Source organism: Callospermophilus lateralis, chromosome X (genome assembly GCF_048772815.1).
Source record: "Callospermophilus lateralis isolate mCalLat2 chromosome X, mCalLat2.hap1, whole genome shotgun sequence".
Lineage (NCBI taxonomy): Eukaryota > Metazoa > Chordata > Mammalia > Rodentia > Sciuridae > Callospermophilus > Callospermophilus lateralis.
In genome coordinates, this window is record NC_135325.1 from 91,730,348 (window position 1) to 91,742,297 (window position 11,950).

Sequence of the window (11,950 nt, forward strand, 5' to 3'; positions counted from 1 at the left end):
ATGAAATCTTGGATATCCAGGGGCCTGTGTGAAGTCACCAACAACAATTTCTGCTGAAAGGATAATTGGAGTGGTATTCTGACATAATGGTAAGAATATATTTTGAAGAAAGCAATTCAGAGGCAGAGGATTATAACAGTGCCCCATTAAAATTGAAAACTCAAAGTTATGTTTCCCACCCAATTTCTGAGGAGGACTTTTTTTCCCTCTCTCTGAACTTCCTCATGCTTAGAATGGAAACTGAGAAACTACCCCCTGGCCCAGGAAGGCACCAAGGAAACAGGAATGGTGACATTTTGACTGGTTAGTACAGTCTAGCTAAATCTGCATGTGTATATTTCCTGCCTTTTATCCCAACATACCCCTTCTTCTCTTCCCCCTACCCCCTCTCCATAATGGGAATTTAACCCTGGGACATTCTACCACTGAGCCACATCCCCAGCCCTTTTTATTTTATTTTGAGAGAAGGACTCATCAAGTTGCCCAGACTGGCCTCAAATTTGTCATCCTCCTCTCTTAACCTCCTCAGTCACTGGGATTATAGGAGCATGACCACACCCAGCTCCCTTTTCCCTTTCAAAAGCTGTTTATGCCCCTGAACCCTCTGAAGACAGAGATTTGAGACAAAGAAAGGTCTGTTTTATATTCCTCAAGGCTAGCTTTGAATAAATCTTTTTTTCCCACCAATCTCTGATTCCCAAACTTTAGTGGAGCAATGAGTACTAGAACCTTCAATAGATGATACCAAGATCAAGAATGAATGCAGGCAAATGACAAAAGGAGAGGAAAGCACCAGGGACAATCACACACAGGCAAACAGGGTATCTCAACTTTATATCTGAGTTCTGATAAGGGTCCTGCCTAATTAGTATAATACTAATGGTCACTCTAGCTGATATTCTCTTTCATAAATAGTGTTTGAGCAAGAAATGTAGCTGATAAGAAAAAAGATATCCGAAGAGTCCTACCAATCCACAATAATAGCATGCCATACCACCCATCACTCTTTTGCTTAGACTCTGATCTGTGCCTACAGATTTGGGTACATGCACACTGGTGCCCAGCTTATTCTAGTGTTCTATTACCTGGAAACTTCCTAACTCTGGTGTTATTTTTCATTTTTTTTAAGTTTCAAAGTTTACCTTGTATTTAGGGAGGTGACTTTTTTTATCAACCCTCAGCTCTTTAAATATTAAATTACAATCCCACTTCAATAAAACTGCTGTTAAAAAATGGAAAAATGAATTAATTATCAAATAGCACAAGATTGTGCTCTGCAATGTTATCTTTTTTACCTTCTATTGGAGATAATTATGCTTTGCAGGTAGTTGCAAAAATTAAAAGTACAGGCACCATTTACCCAGTTTTCCCAAATGGTGACATTTTGCATAAATATAATACAATATCAAAGCCAGGAAAATGTATAATTTATTTTTATGTATGTATGTATGCATTTGCTTACTTATTTATTCTAGTATTGAGGATTGAACACAGGGGGGGCTCTACCACTGAGCTTTGAGACAGTGTCTTACTCAGTTATCCAGGCACTACTGTGCCCTGAAGGAAAATGTAAAACAAATTATTGTAAAGTGAGTTTATTCCCCCAAACCTACTGTTTAGCATAAGAAACTACGAAAATTAATTCTTTGATGTTGGAATCTCATTTTGTCTATAAGCCATATCTCAAATAGTCAACTTCAGTGCATTCATTTCCACCTCCACATTGCACTTTAGCACAACCCCTATGACATGGAATAACTTAGGCTTTAGCCAGATAATACATGATTTGTTGGCAACTGGCAGTAGAGAACTTCAAACTTCTCAAATTCAAAAACCTTGAATAGATTTTGGAATTTTCAGAGCTTTCTTTTTGGACTGAACTAACTCAATTATAGTTAGCCCCCATGATATACATAAGTCATTTAACTTATTTTTACCTGAATTTGTTCATTTGCCTCAGAAATTGTGTAAACTACAGAGGAAGCAATGTAACAGAAGGTACTTTGAAATGTATGAAGGCATTGTGTGTATGCTAAATCCTTTTGTTGGGTATATTATTTATATTCTTTCATGTTATGTATGTTATTTATAGCACTTAATTAAATGAATCAACTACTTTCTGGAGTTCCCACTGATTCAACTTCCATTGCCTGACAGGTTCAAAAATAACCAAGTGGGAAGGTACACTGAAAGTATCATTGTTTGAATGCTTGCATATATCAGGAACTTTCTTGAATGCCTTAGTGTGTACTATCTCATTTAATCTGTACAGTTACACCATGAATTAAGTAATAGAATTCCCAAGTCTGGTCTGATCCAGATCCTAGGGCTCATAGACTTTAATGTGTTTTCCCAAGGCCGTATTAATATTAAGAATGAAAGTCAAAGCCAGGCTCAATGGTTCAAACTTATAGTCACAGTGACTCGGGACACAGTTAGAAGGATCGTGAATTCCAGGCCAGTCTTGGAAATTTAGTGAGACCTCATCTCAAAAATCTCAAAATTATATATACATATATAATTTTGAGATTTATATATATATATATATATATATATATATATATATATATATACACACACACACACACACACACACACACACACACACACACATATGCTGGGGATGTTGTTCAGTGGTAAAGCGCTACTGAGTTCAATTCCCAGTACCAAAAAAGAAAAGGAAAAAAGAAAAAAACTGAGTATGAATAAAAATTCAGTACAAGTCTATCTTCTTCCAGAACCATGTTGCTTTTGGGAAACAACTAAGGTCTATTTAGGGAGCAATTTGTCATCTAATCTCAGAGGGCATAGATATAGCTTTGCCTAGAGCAGGCTGTTCTGAAACTTTGTACAAATGAATTTGAAGTATTTGTTTTATAAATTAGCATGTATGCAAATATAGATAACTTGCATTGACACAAAGCATTTCTACTCACTGATGTGTTTTATTTGTAAGCCTACTCTGTTTCCTGAAAGACTGAGACACAATATGTTAGAAGAACACATAGTTCTGTTCTCAAAGTCCTGATATTTTGGTATTGATTTGATGTCAAAATAGAAACTAGTATGACATATATTTGAGGGGGAAAAACACCATTCATTCAATAAAGCAATATACAGAGCAGTATTTTAATGGATTGAACCTTCAGACTCTCTTTGGTCACCAAATCTAGCTTTTTATAAGAAGGATGTTGTAGAATGTTTCAGGCAGAAGTAGGGCCTGGAGGGCCTGTGCTGAGGCAGAGGGTGGATGAGTGGGGGGTAGATGTAGGAAAAAAGGAACACATAAATGAGCTGTAATAAATGATTTCTTATCACTGGCAGGGTTGAATCTTAGAATTACTTTCTTACTTAAGAAACACTAAGAATAGGTTTAAAGTCTAAAGCTGAAGTCAATTTGGATATGGATTGTGGAATGTGCTAGAAGAAAAAGTGTTGAAACAAACATGTAAATCTTGGCATAAGGACAAGAACATATAAAACATGTGCTGGGTTAAACCAGGCAAGAAGTAGGATAAGGCACAACTTTAAGGAACTGAGAACAGAGAAGGTAAGGCATGTTCTAGAGAACATAGAAGTGGGTAAGAGGCTAGGTGCTGGATTCAAGCAGATAGTTCATACTCTGCAACTAACCTGGTTGCAAAAATCTGAAAAATTACTTAACACCATACCTTGTTTCCTCATCTTCAAATACCAATTTAAAAAAGTAACGAAACTCACACGTTTGTAGTGACGATTCAGTGAGACAAGCAATATTATATAGCATAGTGTCGGGTACATAATCAGCACAGATAAATATTAGGTGGTTACATTGTCTTCTGTCATTTGAGGATGTGGAGGCTAGATCTGAAGCCAGCTTAATTTTTACTCCTTTAAAGTAATCTATTCTGGGATCTGGGGTGCTGAATTCTTTCAGAACTCTTTCTTTTATGACAAAATTTAGAAGTTTCAGATAGACTGCTACAGACTTTAACCTATTGTCTATTTTCTTGTTAAATATAATCCTTTCAATTTATAGATTTTAATCTTCATCAATTCATTATACTTTCATTCTATTATATCTTTGCTCATTATTGTTGCCCATTTCTTCTGGTCTGTTTGTACCTGCTGTGTGATATTGGGCAAGTTGCTAAGCCTGTCGGTTCACTTATCTATAGACTGGATATATTGATAGACTAACTTCATAAGGTTGTCATGAGAATTCAGTGAGAATATGCTTATAAAGCACTTACCACAAGGCTTGGTATCAATAAATGTTGTTGTTTAAGTTGTTATGGCATAATAATTGTTCCCTATATCTGCTGTGAAGATTCGTGGTATATAAACTTCTTAACACATAATTGCCACTCAATGGGTAGGGGGAGTGAAAGGGGCTACAAATGGATTAGTTATCCCAATTATTATGACTGCCACAATTATAATAACACATTCATGATAACAATACAGGGAAACACACACTCCCTCTACACTAACCTGTGCATAACTTAGCCTTGTTACCTGAACCATGTCCTGTGAAACAAATATGGGCTAGAGAAAGTACTGGAATTTGACCAAATATGTTAGCAGAAAGCAAGGGAGAGAGGGAATGGAAATAATGTTTTCTGTGGGGTTTTTGTTTGGTTTGGCCAGGTACCAGGGATTGAACCCAGAGGCGCTTAACTACTGAGGCACTTTTTTATTCTGAGGGAGGGTCTCAATGAGTTGCTTAGGACCTTGCTAAGTTGCTGAGGCTGGCTTTGAACTCAAAATCCTCCTGCCTCAGCCTCCCAAGCCACTGGGATTATAGATGTGTGCCAAGGTGCCCAACTAATAAAGGCTGTTTTAAGAAACAGATATTGCTTCATTTTTGACCAAATTACAACACTCATTGTAAATCACTATAGCTTTATTAAATGCTTTCTGTATTCATTTCCCTGTGCTGGGTTCTAAGAAATGATTAAGACACGGTCCGTACCCTCTGGAGAATCAAGAAGATATGAAACAGTCACTTTGTTAGACACTTATATATTAAAATAATGCAAAGCAAACTGATACAGATAAAGTTGTTTGGAAGCACAAAGAAACAAGGTAAGAGCAATTTGTTTATTTCCATACATTCTGGGAAAAATACAAATATAAATCTATTTCAAGGAATTAGGATCAACTAAAAAGTAACAATTCAATTAAGGATGATGATCTCACACAAGCTAATTTAAAACAGAAGTTATATCCAAGCATCAATATGTTTCCATCAATTTGTTTTGCAGAAGTGATAACAAAGATTAAGAAAGTATAAGGATGCAGGTTAGATTTGGAAAGGAAACATGATTCATCAAATACCACACAGATGCTGACTAGTGTGATTTTGGATGCAAGACAGAAAGATGTCCAATTGAGTAAACATCATTGCTTTTCTGAAACAGTGCAAACTATGTAGTGGACCACAATTATAGCACTGAGATTGGCAAACAAGAGTAACATCTGTGTAATAAGCAATTGATGAGAGAAAGAAGATGAGTGCATATCAAAGAGTAATTATTTAAAACCACCTAGGGGTGAGAAAAGCAGTCTTGTTTCTTTACATAGAGATTGTATATTTCATGGGTTCAATGGAATGAACATGGAAATGAGAAATAGCTCTGGCAGTGCTCCAAGTATCATTCAGGTAATTTATATTTTGTGAAATCTTTGTGGGGAATGCTCTTTAGGGACTGTCTATAGTTCTCTAACAATTGAAGAAAAGGATCTCTGCTATTGAAACTCTTTTTTTTATGTACATTAAGCAGTAAGGCCACCTTGCAAGTGTGCCCCCTGCCAAAGATAGAACAGTCACAATTGCAACATTACAAAAGATTGAGTGTCTCAGCACCTGGGAATACATAGATGAGTCTACAAAAAGAATGGACATTCCCTCAGTGGGAAATTACTTTGAAACATATAATGACAGTCAGCCAACTAAAGGATATAAGCCTATTTGAAGGATATGGTCTCCACTTGAAACTGGGATATAAAAGCCAAGATTCTTGCAAGTATTCAGTGAAGTGGGAAATGAAATCAAAGGTACTAAATTACATTAGTGACCCAAACTATAAGGTGAATGCAATAAAGCTTTATGTCCATGACCTCTGCAATGTGCCATCATACTCTCAGAAATGCACCATGCAATATTCCACTAATGTTGTATTTTGATTGTATTGTGTAGGTGTGATATTCAAGTTTAAGTGTATAAAATTCGGGATGTTGAGAGCTGGAGCTGGAGCTCAGTGGTAGCACACTTGCCTGGAATGTGTGAAGCACTGGGTTCGATCCTCAGAACCACATAAAATAAATAAATAAAATAGAATAAAGGTCTGTCAACAAATAAAAAATATTTTTAAAAAATTTGGGATGTTGAAATAATAACAATAGTGATACTAATGCAGGAGAATGTTGTAATGTGTGAATGAGTACAAATATGTAAACACTTAGAACAATGTTTGGCACAATAAGGCCTCAAGAATAATATCACAAGGCAAGGTCATGGGATTTAGGGCTTCTTTATTTGTTCCACAATTCTCATATATTAGGGCCCTTGGCTATATCCTTCATTTCTTCTAGAAATCTATAACTTCTGAATGTCTTTCATAGCACAAGAAAGCTCAGGGAGACTCAAGTAAGGGGTCAATTTCTATGAACTTCCCCTTCCAGAATCTTCCAAAATCCCAAGCAATAGATGAGACAGAATCCCCCTTAGGGATTCATGGGAATAACTTCTTTACTACCTAGCCACCTCTCCTTTCTGAAACTTCAGTCCAGGGAGAGGAGATAGGGATTCATCTGTCTGCCTCTTTCATGTATCTTCCCTTTCTAATTCCTGTATCCCACTGGGTCTTGTGGGAGTAAAAATTTCCTTTTCCCTTTCTCTCTTATCATGACTTTCCTTAGGTAAAGCTCTAAATGAAGTGCTTTTGCCACTTGGTATGTGTTTTAGTCGTTTTTTTTTTTTTTTTTCTGTTGGAACTAAAAGGACCTAACCAGAACAACTGTAGAGGAGCAAAGGTTTATTTGAGGGCTCATGGCTTCAGAGGTGTCAGTCCATAGACAGCTGGCTCCATTCCTTGGGGCTCGAGATGAGGCAGGACATCATGGTAGGAGAGTGTGGCACGGGGAAGCAGCTCACACTATAATCCAGAAGCAGAAAGAGAGAATTCACTCTCCGGATACAAAATATATAGCCCCTTAGCCCTACCCCCAACGAACCACTTCCTCCAACCACACCCCACCTGCCTTCAGTAGTTACTACTCAGTTAATCCATCAGGGATTAATTCACTGATTAGGTTAAGGATATAACCCTTACAAGGTTTCTCCTCGAAACCTTGTATTTGTCTCACACATGAGCTTTTGGGGGACACCACATATAAACAATAACAGTATATTAATTGGGAATAAAAGAAATTTAGGAAATCTCTCCTCTGAGAAACTGCTTCTTCTAAGCAAGATGTGAGGATGGATACACATTTAGGTATGGGGTGGAGGTGGTGGGGTATCTTATGAAGGCCTCTGAGAAGGCAGGCAGGGTCTGGTGAGAGTTAAGGATAGGCAGGAGGGTAGCAGGCTTAAGGAGAAAATCTGTATGAATAGCTGACGTAAGGAGCAAGGGCTACAGATGAGAAGACACTTGTAACAGGATGATATTTTAAAAACATGTAACTGATTCATTTTAATGTCCCTGTTTTGTTTTTTGTTTTTACTAAAGATTTAACCCAGGGATATTTTATCACTGAGCCACATCCCCAGCCCTTTTTTATATTTTACTTTGAGACAGGTCCTTGCTAAGTTGCTTAGGGCCTAAGTTACTGAGGCTATCCTCGAACTTGTGATCCTCCTGCCTCAGCCTCAGATAGCTGGGATTACAGGCATGTACCACGATGCCTGGCTTAATGTCCCAGTTTTGTTTTTACTGTGGTAAAATACACTTCATAAAATGTATCATTTTAACTATTTTTAAGTGTACAGTTCATTGACATTATATATATTCATATTGTTATAGAACCATTACCACTATCTCCACAACATTTTTTTATCTTCTCAAACTGAAATTCTACTTATTAATGAGTAACTTTTGATTTCCTTCTCCCCCAGGTCCTAGGAATCACTATTCTACATGCATTCTGTTTCGATGAATTTGGCACTCAAGATGCCTCATATAAAAGGAATCACACTGTATTTGTCCTTTTGTGACTTATTTCACTAATCATAATGTCTTCAAGGTTCATCCATATTGTAGCATATGTCAGAATTGTATCCTTTAAAGGTTGAATAATATTTCATCAGATGTATATATCATATTTTGTTTACCTATTTACCTGTCAATTACCCTTGGGTTGCTTCCACATTTGGGCTATTTTGAATGATAATACTATGAATGTGAATATTTAAATATCATTTTGAGTGTCTGTTTTCAATTGTTTTAGGTATAAGTTCAGGAGTGGAATTGCTAGATCATATAGCAATTCTTTGTTTAATTTTTTGAAGAACGGCCATATTGTTTTTCATAGTGACAGCATCATTTTCCATTTCCATCAGTAGTGCATAGGGGGTCCAATTTCTATGCAACCTTGCCAATGTTTACCAATACCTGGTTTTATTTCATTTTTAAAAATAAAATAGCCTTCCTGATGCATGTGAAATAATCTCTCAGTGCGTTTTTAAATATTTTTTTAGTTATAGATGGACACAATACCTTTGATTGATTGATTGATGGATTGATTGATTTATATGTGGTGCTGAGGATTGAACCCAGTGCCTCATGTGTGCCAGGCAAGCACTCTACCACTGAGCTACAACCCCAGTCCTTTTAGTGTGTTTTTCACTGAATTTCCCTAATGATTAGTGACCTTAAACATCTTTCCATGTGCTTATTAACCATATCAGTATCTTCTTTGAACAAAAGTCTATTTAAGTCCTTTGCCCTTTTTTTGCATGGTGCTGGGAATTGAACCCAGAGCACTCTACCACTGAGCTACATCTCCATCTCTAGGCTATTTTCTTTCAGCAAGTTGAAGTATCTGTAACTGAACAGATTTTGATTTAGTTGTTTCTTGTTGAGTTTCAGAAGTGTTTTTCCCCTGGATATTAGTCTTTATCAGATATATGATTTCAAGTATTTTCTCCCACTCTATACTCTCATTTCACTCTGTTGAGAATGCCCTTTGGTGCTTGAAAGTTTTTGATCTTGTTGAAGTCCAATTTATCTTTTCTTTTGTTGCTTGTGTTTTTGGTGTCATCAAGAAACCATGGCCAAGTCCAATATCATGAAGTTTTTCTCCTCCATTTTCTTTTTCATGTCTCATATTTTTAGTTCTTACATTTAGGTTATTAATCCATTTTGAATTATTTGTTTATTTATTTTTGGTACTAGGGATTGAACTTAGGGGTACTTAACCACTGAGCCATATCCCCAGCCCTAGTTTGTATTTTATTTAGAGACAGGGTCTCACTGAGTTGCTTAGCACCTCGCTAAGTTGCCAAGGCTGGCTTTGAATTCTCAATCCTCCTGCCTCAGCCTCAATCCTCCTGCCTCAGCCTCCAAACTGCCAGGATTACAGGTGTGTGTCACCCATTTTGAGTTAAGTTTTTAATATGTTATAAGGTTAGGGTCCAACGTCATTCTATTGAGAGTGGATATTCAGGTTTACCAGAATGATTTTTTCCAATGTCATTTGCTAAATGACTATACCCTTTACCCATTGAATAGTCTTGAATATCTTGTCAAAAAAAATGACCATATATGTGAGGGTTTACTTCTGAGCTCTCTATTCTACTTCATTGGTCTATTTCTGTTTTTATGCCAGTATCACACTGTCTTAATTACAATTACTTTAATAATCCTCTTGAATTACTCCCTGATAAGATGTCCATTTTTCAAGCCTACCCCTGAGGCTTATCTCCCTAGAGAAAGAGAAAATTAGTATGCTTAGGGGACCATTGATCATCTCTGATTCTCAAAGCCTGTGTAATTAGATAAGGCCTCTGTTTCTTTGCAGAGTTCCAATCAGTAGGAAGTGAGACAGTAACTTCCTGCCCTTTTTATTCCCTTCAATTTGTCCAATGAAACTCTTTCTCTAGGACTTTTACCGAGAGAGGAATGATTGGCCAGACATCTGTCCACCTGTCCCTCTACCTCTCTTCCCCTTCTCTCTATGATGCATCAAAAATAGATGGACTGTTTTCTCCATTTTTCTTCCTGTCTGACTGGTACCTCACTTATATAAAATACTATCGATAAGTCCACTAGCTCCACCTCTTGAGAATGTCAATAACATTGACCAGTCCATTTCTTCATCTTGACTTATAAGTTTGTCCATGGCTTTATAAATTATGGAATGGTCTGCTTGAGAGTTCACTGATCTCAACTAAATACCATTTCTCTCCCTTCCTTTCACCCAAGCAAGAAATGTCCCATTTAAGGGTCATTAGATAAAGCATTCTTGAATGGGACAGAGAAGTGACTGAGGTTCTGCCTTTAATGGTGATTGGGAAGGCAGGTGAAGAGGAATAATGTGAATTCTTGACATGGTTAGAATCTTGAATTGTGTACTGAGTATGAAATATATGAATAGAAGATATACACATGTCCAATGCTCCATTGAAATTGCCTCAGATTCAAACCAAGTGTATACTTATGCTTTGCATTCAGTAAAGCCTCTTGATGCATTAACTTATGAAATAAAAATACTCTTGGGGAAGTGACTTATTGCTCTTACAAGAGATGTTCTCAACTGAGAATATGTGGGGACAGCATCATAGCCAGGACTGCTAACTGTCAATAAATGGAAAGGCAGCTGGAAGTCTGGGAAAGGATACAAAACCAGGAATAGTAGACAACAAAGAAAGAATTTGCCAACTATATGGCCCTGCCAAACATTGGCCTTCCATGTGGATGGTCAAAGAATCTATTGCTGAATGTTGAAAAGCACCACTTTGACAAACCCACACAGGAGTCATTGCCATCTGTTTTACTGGCATTTGTTATTCTTCAGAGTTCACCCAGGTTTTCATGGAATATATAAATTTGGACTTTGCAAAACCCCACTCATTGAGTTTTAAAAATCTAAGCCCAAAGCATTTTTACTTCTTTTACTTAAAACCCTATTAAAACATATGCTTTATTCAAAATTTAGTTTCTCTGATTTTGTGACAGCAAAGAGTATTTTTCCATGCAAGTGTTTATTTCTTGACACTTTTCTTCATTTATTATAACCTAAATATTAAGATGAGGAATGCTGTGGTTTATTAACTCTAGTGACAGCCTTCTTTAGCATACGATGGGAGTAAAGTCGTGCAGTTTTCTTTTTCATAAGATCTGACACAATTCTGAGTTCATAAAAGATGTTAACAGAACTACCATAAAACGGTCTGTGATAGAGTCTACTGAAATTTAATAAGGTATTTAATAAGGTACTCAGTTACCAGCTTTATTAAAACACAGTAAGTTTGTTATAATCCAATCTGGTAGAAACTCTCATTGTACCAAGTTTGTATTACATCATGTGGTTCTGCTTTACAAAGAGTCCCCCTCATTCAAACCCCTTTGGTGCTACATTTATGACAATTAACATTTTTACTGTTTGTTTCTAATATATCATATTGTTATTATTGTTCTAAAAGAGTTTGCTTTTTTTCATTCCATGTTTTTCATTGTATTATTCAAAAGAGTCACAAAAGACTTTAAATGTTATACTTGATTATACTTAGGATTCTGACAGAATGCTGTTCTAGGACTATAAAACACTACCATTTGGAATCATTATACTTCCCTGTGATAAGAATATGAGGCCATGATGTTCCACTCTCTGAACTGATAATAAAAAGATGTGGAAGGCTCATGTAGAAAAATAAAACATATATAATAGACTATAAGATTCCTGAGAGCACAATTATGATTTTGTTTCCACAGCCACTAATACTTATCACAGGCTTAAAATATGT